The 14,750-nt window shown below is 32.7% G+C and overlaps 1 protein-coding gene across 6 annotated transcripts in view; it reads right to left on the reverse strand.

Annotated features, from left to right (window-relative positions):
* LOC147387433 (disease resistance RPP13-like protein 4) overlaps window positions 1–14,750 on the reverse strand; it is a 94,001-nt gene that overhangs the window by 65,645 nt on the left and 13,606 nt on the right. For 2 of the 6 annotated variants that reach the window (XM_086421765.1, XM_086421764.1), the window contains exons 1-2: window positions 805–1,077; window positions 556–600 (exon numbers count right to left, since the gene is read on the reverse strand). The exons of 1 other annotated variant lie outside the window; for it this stretch is intronic. The gene's annotated coding sequence lies outside the window, so the exon portion shown is untranslated. Of the gene's footprint in view, window positions 1–555; window positions 601–804; window positions 1,372–14,750 lie in introns of those variants that run through there. 3 more of the 6 variants (XR_015171541.1, XR_015171540.1, XR_015171545.1) reach the window with 3 other exon arrangements.

A 14,750-nucleotide genomic window follows, 5' to 3' on the forward strand; every position in this document is an offset into this window, starting at 1 on the left:
CTTTCTTTAACTCTTTACTTAATGGGCTTGATCATTAGTCATGGCCTACAATGACTAATGATCTCTAAAGTACAAACTTCATTATCTGGTTGGATCATCTAACAAGTGTTGGGTAGAGTGGTCTTGGACATTAAAGGGTGTTAGTTCAAGGTAGAAAACTACGAATTGAAATTAAGTTAAGTAGATATACCATGGAATTTGAAGAACTTGTACATGATTGGTTATAAGAAGAAAAATCTAGGTTTTTGGATAGAGGTTGAAGATGAGGGCATTTGAGTCTTTTTCTCTTACCCTATTTAGAAGATTAAGGTCAAGGGATGCATGTCATCAATTTCAAAACATAGGGGAGTATCTCTAATTATGGTTTATTAATTCTAGAAATGCGATCAGTCCAATTGATTTTAGTGAAAAAATGAAATTATGATATGTTGATGGATCAATTTCTCCTCCACATAAATAAATAAATAAAAAATCATCTAAAAAGAATAAAGAAAATAAGAGAGAAAAAAATTAAAAAAATATCCTAAATAGAAAGGAAAAAATATAATCACGTACTAGTCTTTGGATAGTTTATATCTTCTCCCTTTTGAAATTAGCTACCTGCACCAACGCAACTAAAATATTTATTTCTTAACCATTATATGGAAATATCTCTCTCAAACAATTAAAAAAATTAAGTAACAATTGAAAACATTTTTAATGAAGAAATTAAAGAACTTAGAGCACAAAAATATTGGGGAAGCAAAATATTTAGAAAGCAAATAAACTCAACAATTATGGGTACATCTACGATCACACGATCACCTCTGAATTTCATCCACGTCGAAAAGAGCTTGTATGAGCTTCAATGCAAAAAAGATCTTCAATCGTCCCGTCCGTACGAGCTTCAAGGGAATCGTTCTCTTAGATTTCGATTCAGAGTGAGATCCAAAGATTCCATCGATCGAAAATCTATTCGGTTTTTTCGAGTTCAGGTCAGATTTCTTCACGTTTGGAAGTCTCGATTGACTTAAGGAATATATATTTTTTTTCAAAATTTGGGATACAGCCGTCTCAATTGACTTTAGGAATTTGACTAGTCTTACTAAATTACTGAATCTCAAGGCCATCTTCACGGTGGATGAGACTTAGTAAAAGCTCTTTTCCTCCCTAACTTAGTAAGGCTAGTCGGACTTGTGTTTTGTGAGCAGTCTCAATTATTAACGAGAGATCATCCAGCAGATCTATATCTTATAATTTTATTACAAAAATTCCCTTTCTAAATTACTATGGCAAACCTTACTTTATGAATCAGACTATCATGACTAATCTTCTAAGATTTGAAATCTTACTATGGGTTATTGAGTCGACATGAATTATCAAAATGGGCAATCAGACATATCCTTCTAAATTTCATGAAAAAAATAAAAAACAAGTACTTTTTGAGCTTGATCGAAGCTATTGAACATGGATGGCCATCAAATTCCAAAATTTAAAATAAAAAATGTAACGGGAATGTTAATCTTTTTATTCCAATTTTATTTTCAAAATTCTTTAAAAAAAAATTCTTCTACGACCTATGGAATCCGAAAAAATAAAAACACCTTGTTTTTTTCTTAAAAAAAAGTCCAAAGTTCAATTACCTCTTTGACCAAGTCATTCGTTCTTTATTATCTTTGAATTTGAATTTCATACTTTCCCTTCTTTCCATGTAGGTTCCTCAAGAAAATTAGGTCAACAGTTTGAAACCCCACAAACCTATGAATTTCCTTGGGCCACCCCCAGGGTTTGATTGTCCCTTTACTCAACTTGTTGCATGCAGGACTTTTTGAGGGAGCGTTGCATGTGACCGTGGGATTAGTCACACCCAAAGGGTAAGGATACCCACGAGAACAAAAAAAAAAACTACTCAATGTGGCTCAAGATACTTTAGTTTTTGGGAATTTAGGCATATTTTATGGGTTTTGTCCTAATCATATAAGCTCTACACCTCTTTATGTCTCCTAATGATGGAGCTTGGGGATTATAAATCTGAGATTTGTCAGGCCTACCAAATTCAAATGGCACCTAATATCTTGATTGATAACACACACTTATAGATTATTGGGCATAAACTTAACGGGTTCAACTTATGGTTTATTAATTCTAGGATTGCAACAAGTCCAATTGTTTTTAGGGAAAAAAATAAAATTATGATATGTTAATGGATCAATTTCTCCTTCACATAAAAACATCCAAAGCGAATAAAGAAAATAAGAGAGAAAAAAGTAAAACTAATATCCTAATAAATTGCATGCATACTTACAAAATTAATTAAAATAAGAAAATTACAAAGAAGAAAAATCATAAAAATTGAAAGGAAAATATAATCAATTACAAGACTTTGGATATTTTATATCTTCTCACTTTTGAGATTGGCTACATGCACTGTGGGGGATTTTTGAATCTCCCACTCCTTGAAATTCACACTACAATTAATGCGACTCTCTGGTTTTCTTCTTCGATGATCCTTTGAATTTTTTATCATCTTCTCCAGTGAATCTTATTTTTTTAGATTAATTTTTTTGTTAGCCTTTACCTAAAAATGCACCGGTGTAGCACCTGCCAAAGAGGCTCCAATTATCAAGCTAGTATTTGATGAAAATTACAGAGCAGTAAGCAAATATGAGCATTATAGTTGTGTGTAAATTTTACCTTGGGTTTGAGTAGGAGAAGTATCTCTATTTATAAACTGGACTTTTTAATGGGAGTATTAAACTCAATTGTAACTAGTCACCAATGTTGTCTAATATTTATGATAATAAAAGTTCATGATGTTTTGATGATAATGAAGACTCACTCATCATGATTTTTGTTATATACACGAGGAATGGCCTTAAATATGTAATTGTTCAAACTCAGTGATCATTCAATTCCTTAAATTGACTCAATCGAGTTATGTGTATGCGCCTCTTTCGAGCACCATGTATGTTTTAATTCGGCGGTAATGTGACGCCTCAAAATTTAGGTCCATGACCCTACCCATAACTCATGAGTCAAGATATAGATCCGAATATTGAAGATCAAAAAATTATAAATTGTTTAAGATATATAAAAAAATATTTATTATTTTAGTAAAAGGGATTTCATGGTTTACACTTAAATTTTTTTTTTTTTAAAAACTATCAATACTAGAAATAAACATCGGTAATCCAAAAGTATGATTTTATTTGATTATTGAAACACCTCAATATTGTGTGTTCTCTAAATTGTTAGATTCTCAACTCAATTTATTTTTCATAAAAAATATAATAGTTACGAGTTACAGATGAAAATATGGGAGAAAATTTAAAAAAAAATTAGTAAATGTGTGATGTCCCATTGTAGACACAACAAACCCATTTTACAAAAATTATTGTTGCGAATTATACACCCAGTATTTTCACGAATGGTCAGTGGTGTTGGAAAGCTAAAACATAAGCCTAGAAGTTTTGTGTTTTGACTATTTTCAAAGAAAAAATGTTTCTTAAAAAAAAATAGCTGAAACAAAACCTATTTGCAAAGACAATAAAAATTCAGATTCATGTGGTTTATTTTAAAAAAACATATAAAATTTAATATTTATTCGATTTTGATGATTTTGTTAATTTTATAAAGATATTTTAAACCTCTATCAAACCACAATGATGGAATATTCTAAAATTAATAATTTATTAAATGAAATTTAATTTATATCTAATATACTCAAACTTAAAAATAAATAGCAATAAAACATAATCTCAATCCATTATTTAAAAAAATTAATAATATCAACATAACATTCTTCTTGGATGACTCATCAAATAGAGTTCATAAATGAAAATAAACCACTACATGTTTATCAATGTTTTCACCATTTATTTTGACGTAAAACAAAATTGAAATAAAAAGAACGTAACAATAAAATTTTCTGAAAATTTAACTAAGGCACCTCCTCGTGATAAGTATCTGAAAAAATTTTGAATAAATAACATAAGAAAAATCTTTATAGGTTACTACTATACTCACTCGTGATTTAATCAAAGATAATAATCATATTAAGTAAATGAAGAATATTATAAATCTTTTATTACATAATTGATATATAAATTATGTTCACATTCCATCAAGGTTCAGTACAAATTATGTTCTGTTTTAAAATCTTTGAAACTATAATACCTAGTGGCTTCGTATCTTTCTTTTTATTTTATCTTATTTTGTTTGAAAGGCAAGCAAGATTTTTGCTCAATAATGTTTTGAAATTTCTATATTGTATGAAGGTCTGTTAGTGGGTACAAGGGATTCCACATAGGCTAATCAAATGGTTTGATAAATGTTACCAATACATGTTATTAAATGTTTACAAGGTTGTAATTTATCAAACATGAAACATCCGTAAACTTAGTATCCCTTTCAAAACTATGATCAGTTTCACTGGCCCATAGAATCAACTTAATAATCCAAAAATTATGGTGACATAATGATCTAAACCTTCAAAACTAAAAAAGTTTTGTGAGGACTGGTAATTTGTCTAATAGCGAGGACATGGTTTTAAAGTGCTATTGCTCATGGGCATAGCGACAAAGTCAGATTCAGGAATAATTCGGCAAGAGAAAGCTTTGGAAAAAAGTTGGTAACGCTGGGAAAACTTTGGATACATTAAAAAGTAAAATATAATTGTTTAAAAAAAATGTAAAAGAAATATTTATGTTATATATTAAATGCAAAAATAATAAATAAAATAATTAAAAAAAATAAAATAATCTATGAGATTTTTTGAGAAATCGTTGATTAATTGTGATTTTTTTTTTTCAAATCAAAGATCTTTTTCAAAAACTTCTTGATTGAATCGACAACTATTAAAACCGTACTTTAATTTAAAAAATTCGCAGATTTTTTGTCACCATGCTCATGAGGTATGCAATCAATTTTTTTTTTTTTTTTCCAAATTCGACTGACACTAGGGTAAAAAAAAGATCAAAAAGGAAAAAAGAGACAATTCTGGATTTCCTTTGCACCACTCAAAAGTGGTAATATTGTAGTTTACACAACTGATAGGCTTCAACATTGAATGGGTCAGTCATGTTAGGACATGGGCCTTAAGATGATCTTATTACAGGCTCTACAATGGGCTTGATCATTAGTCATGGCCTCCAATGTAGACTCCAATGTGCACTTTCCTTGGCCAAGTTTGGATTTTCATTAGAGTCCACGGGAAGTTCTATGTTTAATCATCCGACTTGATTCGATTTAGGTAATTTAATAAACTTCGTCATTACATTCTAGTTCAAGAATAGTAAATCGTCCATATATTTTGTAAACCCATTTTGATGGGGTTAGAAATTTAGAATGGGCTGATTTTTGGGGAAGATGATCTCCTCATCATTGAGATTATCCTCACCAAAAATCAGTTCATTATAACTTTTAACCCATATATATATAAGACAAAACAATTCAGCTATGCCTGAGTTGCCCTTATAAATTTGTGGGGTGCTTTTATAATTACCCATATATAAATGCTAACATTTACGACCACATGGGGATGTTTAGTGCATAAAATGGGGTGGACTTCACCCAAAATCCAAGTTTTGAAAATTGAGTTTAGCAGATTTGGAACCATGAAATAGATCTGAATAATAAAAAAAATAAGTCGAATATAATTTAAAATACCTTGACCTGACTCACATCTGGGGATGGATATGAATCAACCCCCAGATTTGCCACTATCCGAATATATATTGTTTTGAAAACCATACTTTTATGTTTTTTTAAATATCCTTTTCTACATCGATTTCTTATAAAATTGAAGAGTATAATGGTAAAATAGAATATTATTCTAAGCTTGCAAAGAAGTAAAATTGATTAAAAAATGCCAAATGTTCAAGAATTCTCCGATGTGAGTTGGATTTGGATATGGTACTAGCCAGTATGATTCAAAACGGATCTGATTGGATCCTAATCAATAAAGAAATCCAGATCTGAATGTAGATGTAGTTAGATCCGACCAGGGTCCAACCCATTTATGCTCTAGGGAAGTTAGCAACCTCCAATAATTTATATTTTCAAAAATGCCTTTCAATTGTTTGTCCTTTAGAGATACTTATATAATGTCATTTTTGTAAAGATAAAAAAAATCTTTGGCATTTTTAAAGTGTTTATTGTAGTTATTGCAAAAATATTTATTACTTAATATCTAAAATCCAATCGACATGAGTAACCAATTGGATTTTGGATATTATTTAATAAATGTGCTCCACAATATAATGCGTCATACTATTATTCTAGTGCAAAAATAATATTTGAGCACTAGAATCTCTAAGAGAAGCAATAGTAGAGGTTTGTTGAAATCAAAATTTTCATCCAAAAATTGTTCTAGGAGTAAATTTAAACTTATTAATTATTATTATCTTTTTGTCAAAATTAATAAAATTTCAAGCCCATGACTCTGATTAGGGGCGGATCAAGGATTTTCTTGTAGGGGGCTGGGCAAACTATAGTTTCCAATAAGGTTTATGAGCTTGAAGATGGGTGATTTTGGGGGAAAAATTCAAGGGATTTTTGGTTAGAGGTTGAAGAAAAAGGCATTCAAGTCATTTCTCATTAATGTACATGAGAAGACCTAAGTCAAGGGGAAATGCCATCTATTTGAAAACATATATACGGATCTCAGATACTGACCGAAACACCTTAATACCTCTGTGACGGTAGCCTTTTCTAATAGATTAATGCAAAATGAGCTCAATAATCTCATATTAAATTTAAATTGAAGATTTCTTTTGATTTAAGTTTCCTAAGCAGTCTTCAACATCTAGGGAATTTTTTTTTTTTTTATGATAGTCTTTAACCATAGTACTAATCTACTTCAACCTTCAAACCTAAAGAACAATGTAGAATTTTTAAAGTTGAAAATCATTTTTTTTTCAAAGAATATTATAGTATTTTCTATAAAGAGATTAAGGTGAGATTTAAAATATTTTACCCTGATCTTGAACCAAAGGACTAATCTAGTTCAACCTTCAAAGCCAAAGAAAGTATAGGATTTTTAAAGTAGAAGATGCGATTTTTTTGAAAGAAAATTCTAAGATTTTCTGCAAAGGGTTTAGGCAAAGTTCAAAACGATGGATTAAGATGAAGTTAAATAGAATAAAATTATTTTCTATTGAAGTTTTACAATTTTGGTGCGAACGAGACCCTTATTTGTTACATGAGTTGACATTATCTTTTTATGAATATAAATTAATTTATTTTACAAAAATTATGTATATAAACAAGGAAATAATACAATACTAAAGTCATCTGCTCACATATCATCATAGCAGTTGAGTTATTTCAAGACTCAATATTACAACAAAGAAAGAAACAATAAAGAGTAGTGGTGATCCCATCAAGGAACAAGCCTTATACGCCCCCCCAAGTGATTCTCACCATGACCTACATGCTTTTCTCAGTCCTCCACCACATCTGCCAAAGCGTCTCCTTCCTTCGTCCAACCATCATTGCTCCATGGGGGTGCCTCGAGTTTGCCACAATCATCAACCTCAAGCTTTCTTAGGGATGGCATTACCATTTTCATCGCAAGCCAATCCACCTTCAATTTTCGTAAGAAACGTAAGATTAAGGTTTCCAAGTCCCAAACTATATTGTTATTACCAAAGAACTCCGTACTCATCCTAGTAATGTCTCCAGCTTGAATACAAAGTCATCGTAAATTTGGAAGAGTAGTCGGATTGATCCAAATAGGTGTCTTTTCTCCTTTATATACGTGGAATCGTAGTTCCTGAAGCTTCTGAAGAGGAGGAAGCGCGCAATCCACTTTCGTGATGATTTCCTCACTTGTCCCAACAAAAAAAAGCTTTAAAAACTCCAGTTGTTTGAGCTCAGATAAGACTGTAAGCTCCCCTTCTGTTAAGCGATCTACTGAATAAAAGAACAACTCCAATCGTCTGAGTCAGATCAGCATTTTCAAGTCAGAAAGGTGACACACATCGTCGACATTGGAATTTAGAATCTTAAACCCCATAAGTGATTCAAGGTTTGATAGCTTTCCAACCCCCTTGGGTAGGTATTCTAGTCGTAGACATTCATGTAAATCCAGTATAGTTAGTCTCTCCAAAGTAGTCACCTGTTTTGGAAGCCTCTTTAAAAAACGGAATACGGACAAATGTAGAACTTGAAGATTTTTCAGTTTTTCTATAGAATTGGGGAGTTCATCCAAACGAGAACGTTTTATTGTAAGACAAATAAGATGTGTTAGAGATCCTATCCCATTCAACCAATTTAGCTTCAAAGGCCCTGCTCCAAAACTGTTCTTGAAGCCAAAGTCAACATGTAAAACCCTCAGCCATTTTAACTTGCATAATTTGGGTCCAACATTTAAGGCAAACTCTTCCTCGTTCTCCTCTAAGTCAACCCCAATTATTGTCCTCAACAATTGGGAATTAGTTTGACTCATTTGTGAATTCACAATGCCCACCCGACGCGATCTATCTGTACAAGATAGCATACCCCTGTTATCTAATCCCATAAAATTTTCGTCCTTGGCAATGTTTATAATCATGTCACGTACCATATCATGGACTTTACACCTTATAAATCTTCGTTCATAATCATCCTTCCCTGTGCCTAGTAGTAAACCACGGCTCACTAATTCATCGAAGTACTCCAATCCAATCTCAAATGCAGCCCTTCCATCCCTTCCTCGAACAAAACCCTCACCAATCCACAAATAAACCATCATATCATCAGATATTTCATAATCCTCTCGAAATGCTGCAAAATACAACATGCAGGGCTTCAAATGCATAGGAAGCTCTTCGTAGCTTAACTGTAGTGGAGCGAAAATCTCCTCATCATGAGCCGCCAACTCTTCCTTTAGATGCTCGGATATTCGCCTCCACTCATGGATAGAGTCTCCTTTCCCTAACATCACTCCTCCCATGACCTTGATTGCCAAAGGGAGCCCTTTACATTTAGCAACCAATTCTCTGCCAATTTGCTCTATTTTTGGATTTCGACAATGACCACCATCATTTGCAAATGCTATTTTGGAGAATAATAACCAATCCTCCCCATTGGAAAGAAGTTTCGGTTTATGTATGTTATTCTCAAGTGTTCCCATCGATCGGGCCACTTCCTCATTCCTTGTCGTAACAACAACACAACCACCCTTATTTATTCGAGGCAAAGCGGACTTGAAGCTCTCCCACCACGACCCTTCATCTGTCCTCCACACGTCATCCAAGATAATCAAGTACCTATTCCCATGCAGCTGTTTACGTAATTCTTCCAGTAGATCATGTACATCAATGTTCGATAACTTCGTGTCGTCCACATCAAGCTTTTTCAACATCTTCTTGAGTAATTCATCAAATTTGAAGGTTTGGGAAACGTTCACAAACAAGACATGTTTGAAGGACTCCTTCACTTGATCATAATATTTCTTTATGTTTTCAGCGAGGGTAGTTTTGCCTATCCCGCCCATCCCCACAATCCCAATGACATGCAGGGGCCCACGTGCTTCCATGATCCACTGCTTAATTTTCCGTATGTCATCTTCTATTCCAACTATTTCAGCATCGGTCATTAAGATTGGATATCTTATTGGTCGACTACTTCCGGCTTGTTCTTCATTTGAAAGACTTTGAGTTGGAGGCAGGTATGATTTCATCCTCTTCCGCAGATCTCCTATTTCTTGATTTATTTGACTCAATCTCTTTTTCATTTGGTAACAATATTTCAATGATAAAAGGGAGAAGTAATTCATGCACTTGCATTCTCCTCTTTCCAGGAACAACTCACAATCTGCTATAATGTCCTCTGCTTTATATAGTACTTCTCTTAGATCCCTTACAACTTCCTTCAGAGTTTGCTTTTGATCTTTTATCCTCACTTTATCTGCATCTTTCAGGAAGCCTTGCATGTAAGGGAGTTCCCTTTCCATTTTCTTAAACTGGTTGTGGAATTGAAGCACTTCACGCCTTTCATTTAAGAGACTGTCCATCAAGTTTTGTATTAGAACACCAACAACTGCATCCACCATATTTTCCTGTGCTATTTCTCCAATAATACAACAATAGAATTGTAAAAATTTTGTTAGTCCTTTAATAAATTAAGCCACACATCCTCACAAGATTGCATAAATAAAAATTATATAAGTCCTATCATGGATATGGTGCATAGAGTTACATATTTTCAAGATTTGGATTAGGATCAAGTAGACAGATTAGATACCATTGACTTAAGTATCATACTAGTGGACTTTTTATATATGATTTTATATACCCAATATGATAACATAATCACATCAAGAATTTTAGCAAAGTTCAAATATCAACAGTTAATAAACCAATTGATTACGAATTAAAAACCTATATAGTCTTAAAAGGGGAGCATGGTTAGAGTTGGTGGAGATGATGAATGAAATATGGTCTGAGGGCTTCCCAGTGATGAGGAGCAACATTGTTTAAAAATTCAGCTCGAGGCCAAGATGACTTAAGGCTACTTATCTTGGCCTTAGAAACCAAGCAAGAAAGTCAATGTGAATTACCCATGAGACCAATGAGTCTCCCATATTAATGCAACTTACTGTATAAGATTTATGACCACATCGGGAAGTTTAGGGCATAAAATGGGCTGAATATAGTTTAATATATCTTGACCTGACTCCAGGGATGGATATGAATCCACCCCCAGATTTGCCATGATCCGAATATATATTGTTTTGAAAGCTATTTTTTTAATTTTTTCTAAATATTATTTTCTTCATCGATTTCTTATAAAATTTAAGAGTATAATGATAAAATGGAATATTATTTTAAGCTGTTGTGGCAAGGGCACATAACCATAGATTGTTTTCATCGGGATACACAAGAAAAATATGTGCAGTTATATGCCCTTGCCACATTATCCACGTACCCAACTGCGTCCAAGACTGTATGCATATATCATTATTCTTTTTTAAAAAATGCCAAATGTTCAAGAATTATCCGACATGAGTTGGATTTGGGTATGGTATTAGTTAGTATGACCCAAAACGGATCTGAATCAATATAAAGAAACCTACATTTGAATATCTATATAATTAGATCCAACCAGGGTCTGGCCCATTTTAGGCTCTAGGGAAGTTAGCAACCTCCAATACTTTACATTTTCAAAAATGCCTTTCAGTTGTTTGTCCTTTAGTCGTACTTATATAATGACATATTGGTAAAAATAAAAAAAATTCCTTGCATTTTTAAAGTATTTATTATATTTATTGCAAAATATCTATTACATAATATCTAAAATCCAAAATGCCGTTTAAAATTTTCAACAAAGACAAGCAAATTTTTTTTAAATAAGATTGCATTCTCACTAAAAGAAAAAAAAATGGACATTTTTGAAAATATGAATGATTGGCGGTTGCTAACATCCCATGTGGTTTTGGATATTAACATTCCCCAATATATTTTTTCAATAGAAATTAGAATAAAAAAAAAAAATTTATAAAAAACTCTTAGCTATTTACGAGAGTATAAGATTTTGGTTGACCAGGTTTAGAAAAAAAATGTCTGGTAGAGTGAAACCCTTTCCTTACTAACATATTAAGAGTTTGATGTTACAAAGGTTTGTTTTGTTCATATGGAATATCACATCAGAAATCCAACACCACAACCCTTAAGCTTCATAAAAAAACTCAGATCCAACAGAAAAAAAAAAAAAATCAAAAACTAATTTCTTTTGAACTAGATCCAAGGTTTTGAAAATGAACAGCTACCAAACTTCCACATAACTCCCTAAACTTAAAAATGAAATTCAATGGTAAAAAATAATCTTTTTTTAAGTTTTATTTTTCATTATACATAGAATTTTGTCCTCTACAACTCGAAGCTATCCGATCATGTCTTAGAAAGTATGGCATATAAGGTATTTGATTAAGTACCTAATAGGTATTTGATCAAATTACTAAGTGAGCTTCACAAAGATATTTAATCAAATTACTAAGTGAGCTTCACAAAGGTGTTCATATACACAACAAGTGGTACCAGAGCATAAGTTATCTAGGGGGTTTGCAATAGCAAAGAAGGGTACAACGGTGATCAGAAGTTCTGGTGGAATGAAATTTGAGGTAAAGCTGCTTGATGGAAAATCAATCTTTACATTATGGCAAATAAGATGAGGAATATTCTTATCCAACGAGGACTTCATAATTCTATTCGGGGCATTAAAGCAAAATCGGAGAGTATGTCCAATGAGACATAGGAGGAGTTATATTTGAAAGATATTAGTTTTATTGAGTTGTATATTTTTCAATGAAGACATGTATAACGTCATGGGAGAAAAGAGTGCTAAGGGAATATGGGACAAACATGATAAATTTTACATGGAAAAGACTTTATCCAACAAGCTATTCCTTAAGGACTAACTCTGTGGCTTAAGGATGAAGAACTTGAATACTTTCAATTGGTGTTTTAGTGATTTGTTGAAGGTAGAAGTGTAGTTTGGAGAAGAAGACAAATCATTATTTTTATTGAGATCACTTCCTAATTCTTTCAAACACTTTTAGACTACACTTATGCTTAGCAAGGAGATTCTCAAGTTTAAGGAGGTGTTTCAAAACCTTATCTCTCACAGGACAATGAACAAGTCAAGTGAGAAAGAAGCTCAAAGGAAAAGACTTATTGCAAAGGATTCAAGCAAGAGAGGTTGAACAAAAGAGAAAGAAAAATTCAAAGAAAATAATTCTAGATCCAAATCTAGAAATAAGAAAGAATTTGAATGCTACCATTATGAGAAGAAGAGACATTACAAAAGAGATTGTAGATAGTACAAAGTGAAGGTAAAATAAGGGAAGAAAGTCGAGTCAAGTTCTACGGCAAGCGTAGCATCAAAAAGTGATGAAGAGTGACTAGCGGCATCTTCGGGTAATCTCACCTTCAACTCTTGAAGTTTAGATTCCAAGTATACTTTTCATATTTGTTACAATCATAATTGGTTTGACTCCTATAAACCTCATGACTATGAAGATGTTCTAATTGATGACAATACAACTTGCAAAATCATTAGAACGGGTACCATGAATATAAAAATGTATGATGAGGTTGCTAGAACTTTGGGTAGTGTGAGGCATGTGCTGGCACTCAAGAAGAATTTAATATCCTTGGGCACACTCAACTCAAATAGGTTTTCATTCTTAACAAAGGATGGAGCACTCAAGGTGTCTAAGGAAGTCATGGTAGTAATCAAAGATGTGAAACATGCAAATAACATCTATAAGCTTTCAGGGAGTACAATTTTAAGTGGAGTACAACATCCACAAAAGGAAAATTATATGAAGGACGAAATTCAATTTTGGTACTTAAGACTTAGCCATATAAGTAAAAGAGCAATACAAAAATTACATCGACGACAATTATTGAAAGGTGTTGAGGCATAATGTGAACTTGCAAATAACCACTCAAGCTTTTAGGGAATACAATTTTAAGTGGAGTACAATATCCACAAAGGAAAATTATATGAAAGACGAAACTCAATTTTGGTACTTAAGACTTAACCATATAAGTAAAAGAGCAATAAAAAAATTACACCGACGACAATTATTAAAAGGTGCTGGAGCAATACATGTGTTGTTCAAAGTTGCAAGTAAAGAAATCCAGAGTAAAGGGTTGCTAGACTATATTCATTCCGATGTGTGGCCTATACCTACTAAATCAAAAGGTGGAACTCGCTACTTTGTAACTTTCATGGATGATACTTTTAAAGAAAGGTTTGAGTTTGCTTTATAAAAGAGAAATCCGATGTTTTACCAAGTTTGTGGAATGGAAGGTCGAAGTAGAAAATCAAACAGGAAGAAAAATCAAATATTTGAGAAGTTATAATGGGGGTGAGTACAAAGATAGCAAGTTCTTGAAGTTTTGCAAAGAATAAGGCATAAAAGATACTTTACCATGAAGAAAAATCATCAACAAAATGGCACTGCCTAGAGTATGAATAGAACTTTCATGGAGAGGGGGAGATGCATTAGGTTACATGTGGGGTTGTCCGAACCATTTTGAGCGGAATCGATTAACCATACTTACTATTTGGTTAATCAGTCACTATCAAAGCTACTTAAGTTTAAATGTGCTGAAAATGTATAAACGGAAAAAGAATTGGACTACTCTACATTGAAGATGTTTGGATGCAAGGCATATACTCTTATTCTTAGTGATGAAAGAAACAAGTTGCAATTTGTTACTTGGATACATTTTCCTCAGATTTGAGAAAAGAGTGAAGGAATTCAAGCTTTAGGAGCTAGTAAACAAGAAGAAAATCCTAAGTAGAGATGTGGTCTTTGATTAAGGTTTTAAAGCAAAAAGAGAATTCAAGAAAGATAATGGTTAGAAATCGGTAATTGGTGACAAGGTAATTGTTACCGAAGTTCTTACTAACATGGAGAATACTACAAGGGAAGAAGCTCAAATTCAATTTGAAATAGGTAGCACTTTTGATGGGAAAGAACAACAACAAGAGATGGTTCATGATGAACCTTTTAGCATATCCCATGAAATGTCAAGGAGGACCATCAAACCACCACAAAGGTTTGGATGTGAGAATGAAGTGCACTTTGCACTAGTGACAAGCGATGGAGATCTCACTAAGCCGGTTACAAGGGACAACTTCGAGCATTGCTTGAACTTACTTAATCTTATTACTTGTTGAGATTGTAGGGCACCTCCCCACTTGAGGTGCATGGAAATGAGAGATTTCTTATTAAGGTGGAGGTGTTATAAACACATTAAGATTTCAACGTTTCC

Source organism: Akebia trifoliata, chromosome 13 (genome assembly GCF_017979445.1).
Source record: "Akebia trifoliata isolate Shusen 1 chromosome 13, ASM1797944v1, whole genome shotgun sequence".
NCBI lineage: Eukaryota > Viridiplantae > Streptophyta > Magnoliopsida > Ranunculales > Lardizabalaceae > Akebia > Akebia trifoliata.